General features: G+C 38.7%; 1 long non-coding RNA gene across 1 annotated transcript in view; it reads left to right on the forward strand.

Moving 5' to 3' along the window:
- The window catches only part of LOC127675685 (uncharacterized), a 77,087-nt gene that overhangs the window by 24,980 nt on the left and 36,449 nt on the right, over positions 1-15,658 (forward strand). The window lies entirely within an intron of this gene.

A 15,658-nucleotide genomic window follows, 5' to 3' on the forward strand; every position in this document is an offset into this window, starting at 1 on the left:
AGTATCAACAAAAATAACTTTATGATTGAGGGTCCCCACAACATGAAGGATTTTATAAGTGTCACAGCATTAGGAAAGTTGAGAACTATTGCTCTAAAAGGACATGTGCTGATTCTTCTCTTCAGAGCAATTATTAGTTTTATTTAGCTATACACTGTTATAACTTGTACACTAATGAGAATTCACATTTTTTTGTCTTTTTTTTATTCGATATATTTTTTATTTCTATTTCAAATGATTTCCCATTTTCTAGCCCCCTAATCCCCGAAAGTCCCATAAGCCTCCTTTTCTCCCCCTGTCCTCCCACCCACCCCTTCCCACTTCCTCTTTCTGGTTTTGCCCTATACTTCTTCACTGAGTCTTTCTAGAACAAGGGGCCACTCCTCCTTTCTTCTTGTACCTCATTTGATGTATGGATTATGTTTGGGGTATTCCAGTTTTCTAGGTTAATATCCACTTATTAGTGAGTGCATACCATGAGTCACCTTTTGAGTCTGGGTTACCTCACTTAGTATGATGTTTTCTAGCTCCATCCATTTGCCTAAGAATTTCATGAATTCATTGTTTCTAATGGCTGAATAGTACTCCATTGTGTAGATATACCACATTTTTTGCATCCACTCTTCTGTTGAGGGATACCTGGGTTCTTTCCAGCATCTGGCAATTATAAATAGGGCTGCTATGAACATAGTAGAGCATGTATCCTTATTACATGGTGGGGAATCCTCTGGGTATATGCCCAGGAGTGGTATAGCAGGATCTTTTGGAAGTGAGGTGCCCAGTTTTCGGAGGAACCGCCAGACTGATTTCCAGAGTGGTTGTACCAATTTGCAACCCCACCAGCAGTGGAGGAGTGTTCCTCTTTCTCCACATCCTCTCCAACACCTGCTGTCTCCTGAATTTTTAATCTTAGCCATTCTGACTGGTGTAAGATGAAATCTCAGGGTTGTTTTGATTTGCATTTCCCTAATGACTAATGAAGTTGAGCATTTTTTGAGATGCTTTTCCGCCATCCGAAGTTCTTCAGGTGAGAATTCCCTGTTTAACTCTGTACCCTATTTTTTAATAGGGTTGTTTGGTTTTCTGGAGTCTAACTTCTTAAGTTCTTTATATATATTGGATATTAGCCCTCTATCTGATGTAGGATTGGTGAAGATCTTTTCCCAATTTGTTGGTTGCCGATTTGTCCTTTTGATGGTGTCCTTTGCCGTACAGAAACTTTGTAATTTTATGAGGTCCCATTTGTCAATTCTTGATCTTAGAGCATACGCTATTGGTGTTCTGTTCAGAAATTTTCTCCCTGTACCAATGTCCTCAAGGGTCTTCCCCAGTTTCTTTTCTATTAGCTTCAGAGTGTCTGGCTTTATGTGGAGGTCCTTGATCCATTTGGATTTGAGCTTAGTACAAGGCGATAAAGATGGATCAATTCGCATTCTTCTGCATGCTGACCTCCAGTTGAACCAGCACCATTTGTTGAAAAGGCTATCTTTTTTCCATTGGATGTTTTCAGCCCCTTTGTCGAGGATCAAGTGGCCATATGTGTGTGGGTTCATTTCTGGATCTTCAATCCTGTTCCATTGATCTGCCTGCCTGTCACTGTACCAATACCATGCAGTTTTTAACACTATTGCTCTGTAGTATTGCTTGAGGTCAGGGATACTGATTCCCCCAGAATTTCTTTTGTTGCTGAGAATAGTTTTAGCTATCCTGGGTTATTTGTTATTCCAGATGAATTTGTTAATTGCTTTTTCTAACTCTGTGAAGAATTGAGTTGGGATTTTGATGGGTATTGCATTGAATCTGTATATTACTTTTGGCAAAATGGCCATTTTAACTATATTGATTCTGGCGATCCATGAGCATGGGAGGTTTTCCCATTTTTTGAGGTCTTCTTCCATTTCCTTCTTCAGAGTCTTGAAGTTCTTGTCGTAAAGATCTTTCACATGTTTGGTAAGAGTCACCCCAAGATACTTTATACTGTTTGTGGCTATTGTGAAGGGGGTCATTTCCCTAATTTCTTTCTCAGCCTGCTTATCCTTTGAGTATAGGAAGGCCACTGATTTGCTTGAGTTGATTTTATAACCTGCCACTTTGCTGAAGTTGTTTATCAGCTGTAGGAGTTCTCTAGTGGAGTTTATTGGGTCACTTAGGTAGACTATCATGTCATCTGCAAATAATGATAGTTTGACTTCTTCCTTTCCAATTTGTATCCCTTTGACCTCCTTATGTTGTCGAATTGCCTGAGCTAGTACCTCAAGTACAATATTGAAAAGATAAGGAGAGAGGGGGCAGCCCTGTCTAGTCCCTGATTTTAGTGGGATTGCTTCAAGTTTCTCTCCATTTAGTTTGATGCTGGCTACCAGTTTGCTGTATATTGCTTTTACTATGTTTAGGTATGGGCCTTGAATTCCCGTTCTTTCCAAGACTTTAAGCATGAAAGGATGCTGAATTTTGTCAAATGCTTTTTCAGCATCCAATGAAATGACCACGTGTTTTTTTTCTTTGAGTTTGTTTATGTATTGGATTGCATTGATGGATTTCCATATATTAAACCAACCCTGCATTCCCAAGATAAAGCCTACTTGATCATGGTGGATGATCGTTTTGATGTGTTCTTGGAGTCGGTTGGCAAGAATTTTATTGAGTATTTTTGCATCGATGTTCATAAGGGAAATTGGTCTGAAGTTCTCTTTCTTTGTTGGATCTTTGTGTGGCTTTGGTAACAGAGTAATTGTGGCTTCGTAGAAGGAATTGGGTAGTGTTCCTTCTGTTTCTATTTTGTGGAATAGTTTGAAGAGTATTGGTGTTAACTCTTCTTTGAAGGTCTGATAGAATTCTGCATTGAAACCATCTGGTCCTGTGCATTTTTTGGTTGGAAGACTTTCTATGACTCCTTCTATTTCTTTAGGCGTTATGGGACGGTGTAGATGATCTATTTGGTCCTGATTTAATTTTGGTATTTGGTATCTGTCAAGGAAATTGTCCATTTCCTCCAGATTCTCCAGTTGTGTTGAGTACAGGCTCTTGTAGTAGGATCTGATGATTTTTTGGATTTCCTCAGTTTCCGTTGTTATATCTCCCTTTTCATTTCTAAGTTTGTTAATTTGGATACTTTCTCTGTGCCCTTTGGTCAGTCTGGCTAAGGGTTTATCTATCTTGTTTATTTTCTCAAAGAACCAGCTCCTGGATTCGTTAATTCTTTGTACGGTTCGCTTTGTTTCCAATTGATTGATTTCAGCCTTGAGTTTGATGATTTCCTGCCTTCTACTCCTCCTGGGTGAATTGGCTTCTTTTTGTTCCAGGACTTTCAGGTGTGTCATTAAGCTGCTAGTATATGCTCTCTCCATTTTCTTTTTGAAGGCACTCAGGGCTATGAGTTTACCTCTTAACACTGCTTTCATTGTGTCCCAAAGATTTGGGTATGTTGTGCCTTGATTTTCATTAAATTCTAAAAAGTCTCTGATTTCTTTCTTTATTTCTTCTTTGGTCAAGGTGTCATTGAGTAGAGTATTATTCAGCCTCCATGTGTATGTGGGCTTTCTGTTGTTTTTGTTGCTATTGAAAATCACTCTTACACCATAGTGATCTGATAGGAGGCATGGGATTAGTTTGATCATCTTATATTTGTTGAGGTCTGCCTTGTGTCCAATTATATGGTCGATTTTGGAGAAGGTACCATGAGGTGCTGAGAAAAAGGTATATTCTTTTGCTTTAGGGTGAAATGTTCTATAAATATCAATCAAATCCAATTGGTCCAAAGCTTCAATTAGTTTTACTGTGTCTCTGTTTAGTTTCTGTTTTCCCGATCGGTCCATTGAGGAAAGTGGAGTGTTGAAGTCCCCCACAATTATTGTGTTAGGTGCAATGTGTGCTTTGAGCTTTAGTAAAGTTTCTTTTACGAATGAGGGTGCCTTTGCATTTGGCGCATAGATGTTCAGAATTGAAAGTTCTTCTTGGTGGATTTTTACTTTGACCAGCAAGAAGTGTCTTTCTGTGTCTCTTTTGATGACTTTAGGTTGAAAGTCAATTTTATCTGATATTAGAATGGCTACTCCTGCTCGTTTCCTGTGACCATTGGCTTGTAAGATTGTCTTCCAGCCTTTTACTCTAAGGTAGCTTTTATCTTTGACACTGAGGTGTGTCTCCTGTATACAGCAAATTGTAGGGTCCTGTTTCCTTATCCAGTCTGTTAGTCTATGTCTTTTTATTGGGGAATTGAGACCATTGATGTTAAGAGATATTAGGGAATAGTGATTATTACTTCCTGTCATTTTTGATGTTCTTTTTATATTTGAGTGGTTATCTTCTTTTGGGTTTGATGAAGGAAGGTAACTATCTTGCTTTTTCCAGGGTGTAGTTTCCCTCCTTGTATTGGAGTTTTCCTCCTATTATTCTTTTCAGAGCTGGGTTTGTGGAAAGATATTGTGTAAATTTGGTTTTGTCATGGAATATCTTGCTTTCTCCATCTATGGTGAATGAGAGTTTTGCTGGGTATAGTAGTCTTGGCTGACATTTGTGTTCTCTTAGAGTCTGCATGAGATCTGCCCAGGATCTTCTAGCTTTCATGGTCTCTGGTGAGAAGTCTGGTGTGATTCTGATAGGTCTTCCTTTATATGTTACTTGGCCTTTCTCTCTTACTGCCTTTAATATTTTTTCTTTGTTTAGTGCATTTGGGGTTTTGATTATTATGTGACGGGAGGTATTTCTGCTCAGGTCCAGTCTGTTTGGAGTTCTGTAGGCTTCTTGTATATTCATAGGCATCTCTCTCTTTAAATTAGGAAAGTTTTCTTCCATAATTTTGTTGAAGATATTTGCTGGCCCTTTCTGTTGTAAATCTTCACTCTTCACTCTCATCTATACCTATAATCCTTAGGTTTGGTCTTCTCATTGTATCCTGGATTTCCTGGATGTTCTGGGATACAAGCTTTTTGCATTTTGTATTTTCTTTGACAGTTGAGTCAATGGTTTCTATGGTATCTTCGGCATCTGAGATTCTTTCTTCCATCTCTTTTATTCTGTTGTTTATATTTGCATCTATGGCCCCTGATTTCTTCTCAAGGTTTTCTATCTCCAAAGTTGTCTCCCTTTGTGATTTCTTAGTTGTTTCTACTTCTGTTTTTTGGTCCAGGATGGTTTCGCTCAGTTCCATCATTTTTTTGTCTGTGTTTTCCTGTAATTCTTTAAGAGATTTTTGTGTTTCCTCTTTGATGACTTCTGCCTGTTGACTCAAGTTCTCCTGCATTTCTTTAAGTTTTTTTTGCCTTTCTTCTTTATTGGCTTCTATCTCTTGGGCCTTATTCTCCTGCATTTCTTTAAGTGATTTTTGTGTTTCCATTATACGGGTTTCTAGCTTATTCATGTTCCTCTGCATTTCTTTAAGAGATTCATTCATGTCCTTTTTGTGTTCTTCTAGCAGCATCATGAACAGTGATGCTGATTTTAAATCCATGAACAGTGATTTTAAATCCAAATCTTGTTTCTCTGGTGTGTTGGCATAACCAGGACTTGCTGATGTTGGAGAGTTTGGTTCAGATGCTGCCATATTGCCTAGATTTCTGTTAGTAGCGTTCCTGCGTTTGCCCTTTGCCATCTTGTTCTCTGGAGCTAATTGGTCTTGTCTCTGGCTGGTGTTTCAGCCTCCTGAGAAGCTCTAGGGCTATTTCTGCACCACTGGAGGGCAGGGTTTCCCCTGTTGCAGATTGCTAATGTGCTTTCCTCCTCTTGGGTGCCCTTGCAGCCCTAGTGTTCTTTGCCCCAGATAGTGTCTGTGAGCCAGAAGGTGCCCGTTTGCTCCTTCAGGGAGTGCTGAGGCTGTATGCTGCAGGGACCTTTTCTGCGTGCTGATCTCTATGCTGGGCAGCAGAACTCCCAACCGGGTTGGTGCACACAAGGCTAGCCTAGCTGCTCAGGCCCTGAGTCTAGGCAAAAGCCTGGCAGGCCAATGTCTGAGCAAAGTTCCCCTCAGCTGTGAGTGTTAATTGGGTCTGTCAGGTGGCTAGGATGGTGGCGTGTGCGCGCTCCCTGAGAGTGCTGGGAGAGTCTGCTGGGCTAACAACCTCCTGGCCGGGTCAGCACACAGATGGCCCACCGAGCAGCCCAGGGCCTGGGGGCAGTCCAGGGCCTGACCGTCTGAGACCCCTGCTATGTCCACCTCGGGCTATGCCTGTTAGCTGGTTTGGTTTTGCCTACTAGGTCTCTCTGGCTTCCCGTAGGCAAAATGGAGGTGGTGCGCGCGTGCGCGTGCGCAGGCGGGGGGAGGGGGGAACCTCCTGGCCGGGTTTGCACCCTGGTGGCCCCCGATCAGCCCAGGGCCTGGGTGCAGGCCAACGCCCGTCGGGCTTAGACCCCCGCGATGTTGGTCTCGGGTTATATTTGTGTACCTCAGTCTGATTTCTCTGGCGACCGAGAACCAATATGGAGACCTCGTATCTGACTGGTGGGAGGCAGAGTTCTGGTGTGGCTTCTGTGTGGTGAAAGGTGCCATAAATCCTCTGCTGCTTGCAGCCTGGCTGGCCAGTGATGGCCAGTGGTCTTGGGCGCAGGGTCTGCCTGGACCCTGTCCGCTTGGTTCTACTGCTGATGGCCCTTCCTCTGGACCAGCCGCTGCTGCTGCCGAGAATTCACATTTTAAAATATTTATTCAATACTTTCTGTTGCCAGATGTTGTAATAGACCAAAGACATTAAGTGGTAAACAAGATAGTCATTGGTAGGTATTGTGACATTGTAAAGATTCCTGGATGCATTATCTTTTCTGATTGCAATTAGGGCCTTATGAATGTTAGGTGAGCTTTCTCAGTGGGACTGTAAGGGCTTGGAGATAAAAGGACAGCCTCTAAAGCTTTATGATAATTTACTTCTATTTAAATAACAAGAAATGGAAAGAAATCAAAATGAGCCAATAGAAAGGATGAGATGCCAGAAAGATTCTTAGAAAGGTTCCTATGTATTGTGGACACACTTTGAAGCAAATGGAACATTAATCTAGTACATAATACATTCTGACTTGTAGTACTTGACCGAAGAACACTTTTCTGTTTGCATGCTTGTCTTTAGACAGGGCTTCTCAGTGTAGCCTTGCCTGTCTTGAATCTTGCTCTGTAGACCAGGCCAGCCTTGAACTCCCAAAGAGGTCTTCCTCCCTCTTGAGTGCTATGATTAAATGTACCACCACCTGGTAAGAACATTTTTCTGGTCGGTGGTTTATTACCACAAATATTTGATATACTTAAACAAACATATATTTTTTTTTCTTTTTTTTTGTTTGGTTTTTTCGAGACAGGGTTTCTCTGTATAGCCCTGGCTGTCCTGGAACTCACTCTATAGACCAGGCTGGCCTCGAACTCAGAAATCTACCTGCTTCCCAGAGTGCTGGGAATGCACAGGCATGCGCCACCACCACCAGGCTATATTTATTTTTCTAACTAATTTCTGTACATGAATCCAGAGTTCCTTATCACTGTTGACACTGGGCCACCTAATTCTCTGTGGTTTGTATATATGTTGGTTGGGAGCTATCACATGCATATGAGGATATTTTATGGTATCTGTGTCCTCTTCCCACTGGATGTGAAACAAAATTATACCCAGTGTGCGGTCAATAATATCTTTAGGTATTTGTCTACTAAGGATAATAAGAACCCTTGCTGGGTCCACTGCTTTCCTATTTGAGATTAGGGAGGTAGACTCAGGCAAGGAGGTAGACTCAGGCAGATATCTGTGACCCCACAGGACTGCCTGATCTATATAGTGAGTTCCAGGCCAGGCTCCATCTGGGATACATAGTGAAACCCTGTTTCAAAACAAACAAGTAAGCAAACAAACAAGATAGCCCCAATTATCTCTATTCTAATATTCAAAATAAACCCTTTGTCTTCACATTTTTTGTTGACAATACTCTACATATGTCATAGTCACTTTCCTTCAGATAACAGGGATAAGAGAGAGATAATCATGTTTGAAAAGTCAATATAAATTTTCTTACTCTTTGGAATTGTCTTTAGTTAAGACAGTCATTAAGTAGCCATTTTTTTGGCTGGGTGCTGAATAAATTATCTCACTTTAATCCTTACAACAATAATGAGAAGTTGCTATTAAATCTGTATAAGAACAATTTGACATTAGTGTCCTTAAGCAATTTGTCTAAACTTATACAAGTGGTGGTTATATATGGATTTCAAATCCAGATCACTGACATCAAAATCACCTACTAATCACCCAGAACTTACCTTCCATTCATATCAGTAAGTTGTCAATTACTGTAATTAATTAATTCATAATTCTTCAAGATGAATCTGTTGTAAAGTGAATTTTATTGTCAGCAGAATGTATCAAAAACATCCCACTCTTCACTTAAATAGAAACTTCATTTTATCAGCCATAATTTTACATTTTTTCACATTTTTCTGGGATAGTACAACGTAGAGCACAGTGTATACCATGTCACATGTGTGGAGTTTAGGAGGACAACTTTTGCAAGTCCATTTTGTCATTCTACAATGTGGATCCCAGAGACTGAACTTAGGTTTGGTGATAAACATGTTTGCATGGTAAGCGATCTCACCAGTCCAACTGTCAGCTCATGTTTTCATGTCAATGATATAACCTTCCCAGAACACTTAAGTTACTGGAACAGATACATTGCTAAAACAGAAACAATTGGTTAAAATATTATGCACTTTATGAAGGCGGCAGAAGAGGGATTGCCACAAACTCCAGGACAGCTTGAGTTACAAAATGAGTACCAGCTAGATCCCTATAGCAAGACTCTGTCTCAGTAAATCAAAACAAGCAAACTAGAAATGGAAGGGATTGGTTTCTCATACCTGCTAATAAGCCAATGGTGTTATGACCATATAGTTAACACCTCAGGTTTCAATGGCCTTGCTGATCTTTTGTGTAGTCAAAATAAGGTTTGTTATTGTCACACAATCTAATGGTCCATGTACTAGAATAACTCCAATTCTGAGAATCCTAGAGTCCAGAAACTTAACTCCTGATTCTATCACTAATATCTTAACAGTAAACAAGTTATTTCTATACTCCCTACATAATAATGAAGGGAGCAGAACACAGGATTTCTAATGCCCTTTACAGCTCTGATATTCCACACAGATCTGGATTGTAGAAAACCTCTTGGGAAGAACAGAAACAAAAGCTGAGCATAGTAACATGTATCTGTAAGCATAGCATTTGGAGCTGACAGCAGCAGGATCAGGAATTTATGTCATCTTCCACTATATGGAGTTAAAGGCTAGCCTGGTCTAAATGAGATCTTGTCTTAAGAAAAGAAATTTTAAAAGAATGAAACAATGTATAGGTATTATTAAGGATCAATTTTGTATATGAGGGGAGAGGGTTGCTAAGGACCACTCTCGGGGCTTTGTATATATTAGGTAGGTACATTGCCAGCTTACTTTCTCTCTCATTTTAAGTGCTTTTCAAAAATTTTATGTACATTGGTTTTTTGCCTGCATGCATGTCAGTGTGAGGGTATTGGATCCCTGGAACTGGAGTTATAGGCAGTTGTGAGCTGCTGTGTGGGTGCTTGGAATTGAACCCAGGTCCTCTAGAAGAGCAGCCAGTGCTCTTAACCATTTCTCCAGGCTTCACTTTGTCTCTTGACATAACAACTAACTAGTAGTTCAGTAAGACGAGAACTTCAAAGCTATACATAATCTTGCAAGTGTTGGTTTGTTGAGCTTAGTTGTTAATTTTACTTTTTTAAAATATTGTTTTGAGGCCAGGCGGTGGCACATGCCTTTAATCCCAGCACTTGGGAGGCAGAGGCAGGCAGATTTCTGAGTTCCAGGCCAGCCTGGACTACAGAGTGAATTCTAGGACAGACAGGGTTACACCAAGAAAGCCTGTCTCAAAAAACCTATATATATATATATATATATATATATATATATATATATATATATACACACACACACATATATATGTATATATACGTATGTATAACAATATATATACATATATATTGTTTTGTTGGGGGTTTTTGAAGCACAGTTTTAAAATGTAACACAGTCTAACCTGGAACCCACTATGTATCCCAGTCTGACCTGGAACTTGTGATCCTTCTGCTTTGACTTCCCAAGAGCTAGGATTACAGTCATGATACATCACACCTGGCTGACTGCTTTTAATTTAATTTTTATTTAGCTTGTTTTTTTGCTTAGTATTTTTCCTGCATTTCCTCTAGATGGTGCTCCATAATAAAAAATCATTTTGTAATCAAAAGCTATCAAAAAATACTTTTAGCCAAAAGATACACCCAATGAATTCCAAATTCTGTAGTGTATTTTATCTGTATCTCAATTTATATGATACTAGGAATATGAAACATAATTATATTTCCTACATTTTACAAGGTTATTTAATATAGCACAAACCACCATCTGTATGAACTACTACCATCTGTTACACTGTGTACCAATTTCATTTCTCATGTCTGTGTTATGACATGCAGCCATTAATTGGTGTTAGAAATACAGTACCCTATTGATCTGCTAAGTGCTGTGTTTTACTCCTGGAATAAAGCTTTTAAGAGCATGGAACATTCTAATGGAGGGAAAGGCAGTTATCTTTATGGATATGGTCACTGGTTAGTCAACCATACTTCAGAGGATGGCCTCACATCAATTAATACATAAGCAGCACAAATTGAACTGGGTGGTAAGGAGTAGGGAGATGGAAGATGGATCTGGGAGGAGTTAAGGGAAGGACTGAAGGTGAATCTAATCAAAATACATTATGTGCATTATATTCTTTGAACATGAAATGCTCAAAGAATAAAAATATATTTTAGAATAAATAATTCCACAGAAAATTATGGGACACCTAGAGTTACATTTTACTTATAGTTCCAGAAAAGCATCATGAGCTATAAAGATAAAATATTTTATCTACATTGTATAGTTTATTATTACAATACTTTATTAAACCAAAATGTTTAAACTTCCATTTAAATACTGGATGTATTCTGTATTGATTTGACTTTTATTAAAAGTAGCAAGCAAAATTCAATTAGTTGTAATAATTTTACTGTGGCTTTTAAACTCTTTGTTATGGTTTGTATCTTAAATGTCCCTCACCTGACTCTCTTGTGTTGAAAGCTTGACTTCCATCTTGGAAGTGGTGTAACCTTTTGAATATAGGGCCCAGTGATAGAAAGGTAGGTTAGTGGAGGCATGGTCTTTTAAGAGATACTGGACTCAGAAGTGAACAGATTTATTTCACCATGCTCTCATTACAGGTCCAAGTTGATCAGGCCAAGTAACTATGGACTGGAATCCTTAAAACTGAGTAGAAAATAAAACTTTTCTCTGATTTCCCTTGGATATTTAGTACAGAAAAGGAAAGTAAACTATTGTATTCCTTATTTGTCACTATCATCTTATAGTCTTCCCAAGGAACAGACTAAATCTACAAATCTAATCTACATCCTAGGTCCACTTCTTACTCTATTTCTGAAGTGCAATGGTAACAATTCCTTGATATCTCAATATTTCACATTTTTAAATTAAACATCAATTTAACATTAAACATCTGGATGCCATGTGTGTTTCTGGAGTTTGGTGTGTGTGTGTGTGTATATGTGTGTGTGTGTGTGTGTGTGTGTGTGTGTGTACATGCATGCATATTTGTGCAAGTGCATTGGAGAGAGATTTGTGGTACTAGAGATCAAACTTAGGGTGTCCCATATGTTAACCATGTGTTCTGCTGCTGAGTACATCCATGGTCCTACAATTTTTTGTTGAGTATGGATTCTATCCTATCAGATCTTGAAATTTCTTGCTGTTTTAAAATAATTACTCACCCAGTAAATATTTAAATGCAGCCAAATTGGTTATTTTATTTTTCTCTTTGCACCAGCTGTTATTCCTGAGAAATTTTAAAGTAATTAATTTTTAAAACCACAGGAGCTCATGATTGGCATGGAACTTGGATATGTAGCCAGTGAGACCAAGAGTTCCTAATCTTCTTGCTTCACCTCCCAAGTGCTGTGCTTAACAGTGTATACCACCATGCCTGACGCAGTTTAATATATAATATATTATAATATATATTTAATGTATACTGTATATATGACATTTACTATATTAAATATAAATATTTATATAATATCCAATATAATATTTAATGTATTATAATACATCAAAGTTTGATATATATTACTATTAATATTTAACATGTTAACTATTATATTTAGAGGTCTTGTGCATCTTAGTCTAACTGTACACTGACTGTGTTGTTGAGAATGACCTTGAACATCTGATCACATTCTTTCACTTCCCCAATGCTGGTATTATAGGAATATAGCACCATGCCCAGTTTATTCAGTGCTAGGGATTGAACCTAGAGCTTCATGTGTGGATCCACACGTAAACCATTTCACCTGTGTATTGAAATTCTTTTGGATGTTATGTATCCAACACAGAGATGGCATTTTATTTTATTTCTTCTTTTTTTGTTGTTTTATTTTTGTTTTTCTGACATAGGATTTCTTTGTATAGCCCTATCTGTTCTGGAATTCTCTCTCTTTATTATGCTGGCCTATAATTCAAAGATCCAACTACCTCTACCTCCCAAGTGCTGGGATTAAGGCATGTGTCACCACTACTTGACAAGAGATGGTCTTTTTAGATTCATTTTTACATGCACAATAGAATTAATATTTCATCAACAACAGCATTTTCCTTAGTTTACACTTAGATTCATAAAGTTTTCATAAAACTTCTTAAAGAATATTTATTCTTTCTTTATTGGTAAAGGGTCAAAGTTCCCTTGAACTTTGAAATAAAGCAAAAAAAAAAAACCCTCTGGAAAAGTAATTAATAATCAATAGCCTGAATATTCCTGGAGATTCAAATGAGATCTTCAAATCCTACACAGATACTTGTCAAATAATCAGTATTTGCCAGGATGGCTAGTGCAGCACTCATGAGTAATCTTTACACTCTGGGAGCTGAGAGGAGTCCAAGGTCAACCTAGGCAACCAGAGGAAATTCTAGGCAACTTAAGGCTATACAGAGAGACATTGTCTCAGTAAAACAAACAGCAACAGTAACAGTAGACATACGCTGGAGATGAACAGCTGTAATAACTTTTTAGACAGGCTTATGTTAGTACCCTTTGCTCTACTTCAATTTCAGATTAAAAAGTCCAAATCATACTAATTCAGAATACACCACTAATTTTTCTTGTTTGGGTTTCCCATAGACAGGGTTTCTCTTTGTAGCCCTGGCTGTCCTGGAAATCACTCTGTAGACCAGGGTGGCCTGGAACTCACAGAGATTCACCTGCCTCTGCCTCCCAAGTGCTGGGATCAAAGGCACATGTTTCAAGTTTCTCTCCATTTAGTTTGATGCTGGCTACCGGTTTGCTGTATATTGCTTTTACTATGTTTAGGTATGGGCCTTGAATTCCTGTCCTTTCCAAGACTTTTAGCATGAAAGGATGCTGAATTTTGTCAAATACTTTTTCAGCATCTAATGAAATGATCATGTGTTTTTTTTTTCTTTGAGTTTGTTTATGTAGTGAATAGCATTGATGGATTTTCATATACTGAACCATCCCTGCATCCCTGGGATGAAGCCTACTTGATCATGGTGAATGATCATTTTGATGTGTTCTTGGATTTGGTTAGCAAGAATTTTATTGAGTATTTTTGCATCAATGCTCGTAAGGGAAATTGGTCTGAAGTTCTCTTTCTTTGTTAGATCTTTGTATGGTTTTGGTATCAGCATAATTATGGCTTCATAGAATGAGTTGGGTAGTATTACTTCTGTTTCTATTTTGTGGAATAGTTTCAAGAGTATTGATGTTAGGTCTTCTTTGAAGATCTGACAGAATTCTGCACTAATACCATCTGGTCACGTGCTTTTTTGGTTGGAAGACTTTCAATGACCACTTCTATTTCTTTAGGGGTTATGGGACTGTTTAGATGATCTATCTGATACTGATTTAATTTTGATATTTGGTATCTGTCTAGGAAATTTCCATTTCCTCCAGATTCTCCAGTTGTGTTGAGTATAGGCTTATGTAGTAGGATCTGATGATTTTTTGAATTTCCTCAGTTTCTGTTGTTATCTCCCTTTTCATTTCTAACAAATTGGGAAAAGATCTTCACCAACTCTACATCTGACAGAGGGCTAATATCCAATATATACAAAGAACTCAAAAAGGTAGACTCCAGAGAGCCAAATAACTCTATTAAAAATGAGGTACAGAGCTAAACAAAGAATTTTCACCTGAAGAATTTCGAATAGCTGAGAAGCACCTTAAGAAATGTTCAACATCATTAATCATTAGGGAAATGCTAATCAAAACAACCCTGAGATTTGACCTAACACCAGTCAGAATGGCTAAGGTCAAAAACTCAGGAGACAGCAGGTGTTGGCGAGGATGCGGAGAAAGAAGAACACTCCTCCACTGCTGGTAGGATTGCAAGCTGATACAATCACTCTGGAAATCAGTCTGGTGGTTTCTCAGAAAACTGGGCATGACACTTCCGGAGGACCCTATTATACCACTCCTGGGCATATATCCAGAGGATTCCCCGGCATGCAATAAGGACACATGCTCCATCATGTTCATAGCAGCCTTATTTATACTAGCCAGAAGCTGGAAAGAACCCAGATGTCCCTCAGTGGAGGAATGGATACAGAAAATGTGGTATATATACACAATGGACTACTACTCAGCAATTAAAAACAATGAATTCATGAAATTCTTAGGCAAATGGTTAGAACTGGAAAATACCATCCTAAGTGAGGTAACCCAATCACAAAACAATACACATGGAATGCAGTCACTGATAAGTGGATATTAGCCCAGAAGCTCTGAATACCCAAGACACAATTAACATATCAAATGACTCCCAAGAAGAAGGAAGGAGAGGTCCTTGGTCCTGGAAAGGCTTGTTCCAGCATTGTAGGGGAATACCAGGACAGGGAGGGGTGATTGGGGAATGGGAGAAGGGAAGAGGACTTATGGGACTTATGGGGAGTGGGGAACTGGGAAAGGGGAAAGCATTTGGAATGTAAACAAAAAATATAGAAAATATAAAAAATGAAAAAAAGGCATGTGCTACTACTGCCTGCAGTTCTTTCATTTTTAGTTTAGAAATTATTTCATAACTTCATATGTGAATAATGCACTTAGAGCATTTCATCCTCCAACCCCTCCTGTGTCCTTGCCTACCTCAAATTCATTAACTCTTCTTCAAATATTGTTCTTATGTAAACACACACACACTAAAACTTGTTGAATCAATGTAGTGTTGTTTGTTTATATGTTTAGGGCTGGCCATGTGGGATTGGATAAATTATCATAGGACTCATCCCTGGAAAAGATTTAATCTCCTTCTCCCAGCAGACATTAACTGCCTATAGCTCTTCATCAAGAGATGATTTCTTCCGTGCAATTACAATTTGTACTGTTATTGTGCTGATTGTATTTAGGTGACCATACTGTTGATATTACATTGGCGTATCTTCCCTGTCATGTATAGAAGACACTGTCTCATAGCAGCCATCCCAAACCTTTGGCTTTTACTGTTTCTCTGCCCCTTGTTCTATGATGTTCCCTGAACCTTAGGTATAAGGACTCTTGTGTAGTTCTATCAGTTTGGAAGTGCCACCCCATGGTCA

Source organism: Apodemus sylvaticus, chromosome X, assembly GCF_947179515.1.
Source record: "Apodemus sylvaticus chromosome X, mApoSyl1.1, whole genome shotgun sequence".
Classification (NCBI taxonomy): Eukaryota; Metazoa; Chordata; class Mammalia; order Rodentia; family Muridae; genus Apodemus; species Apodemus sylvaticus.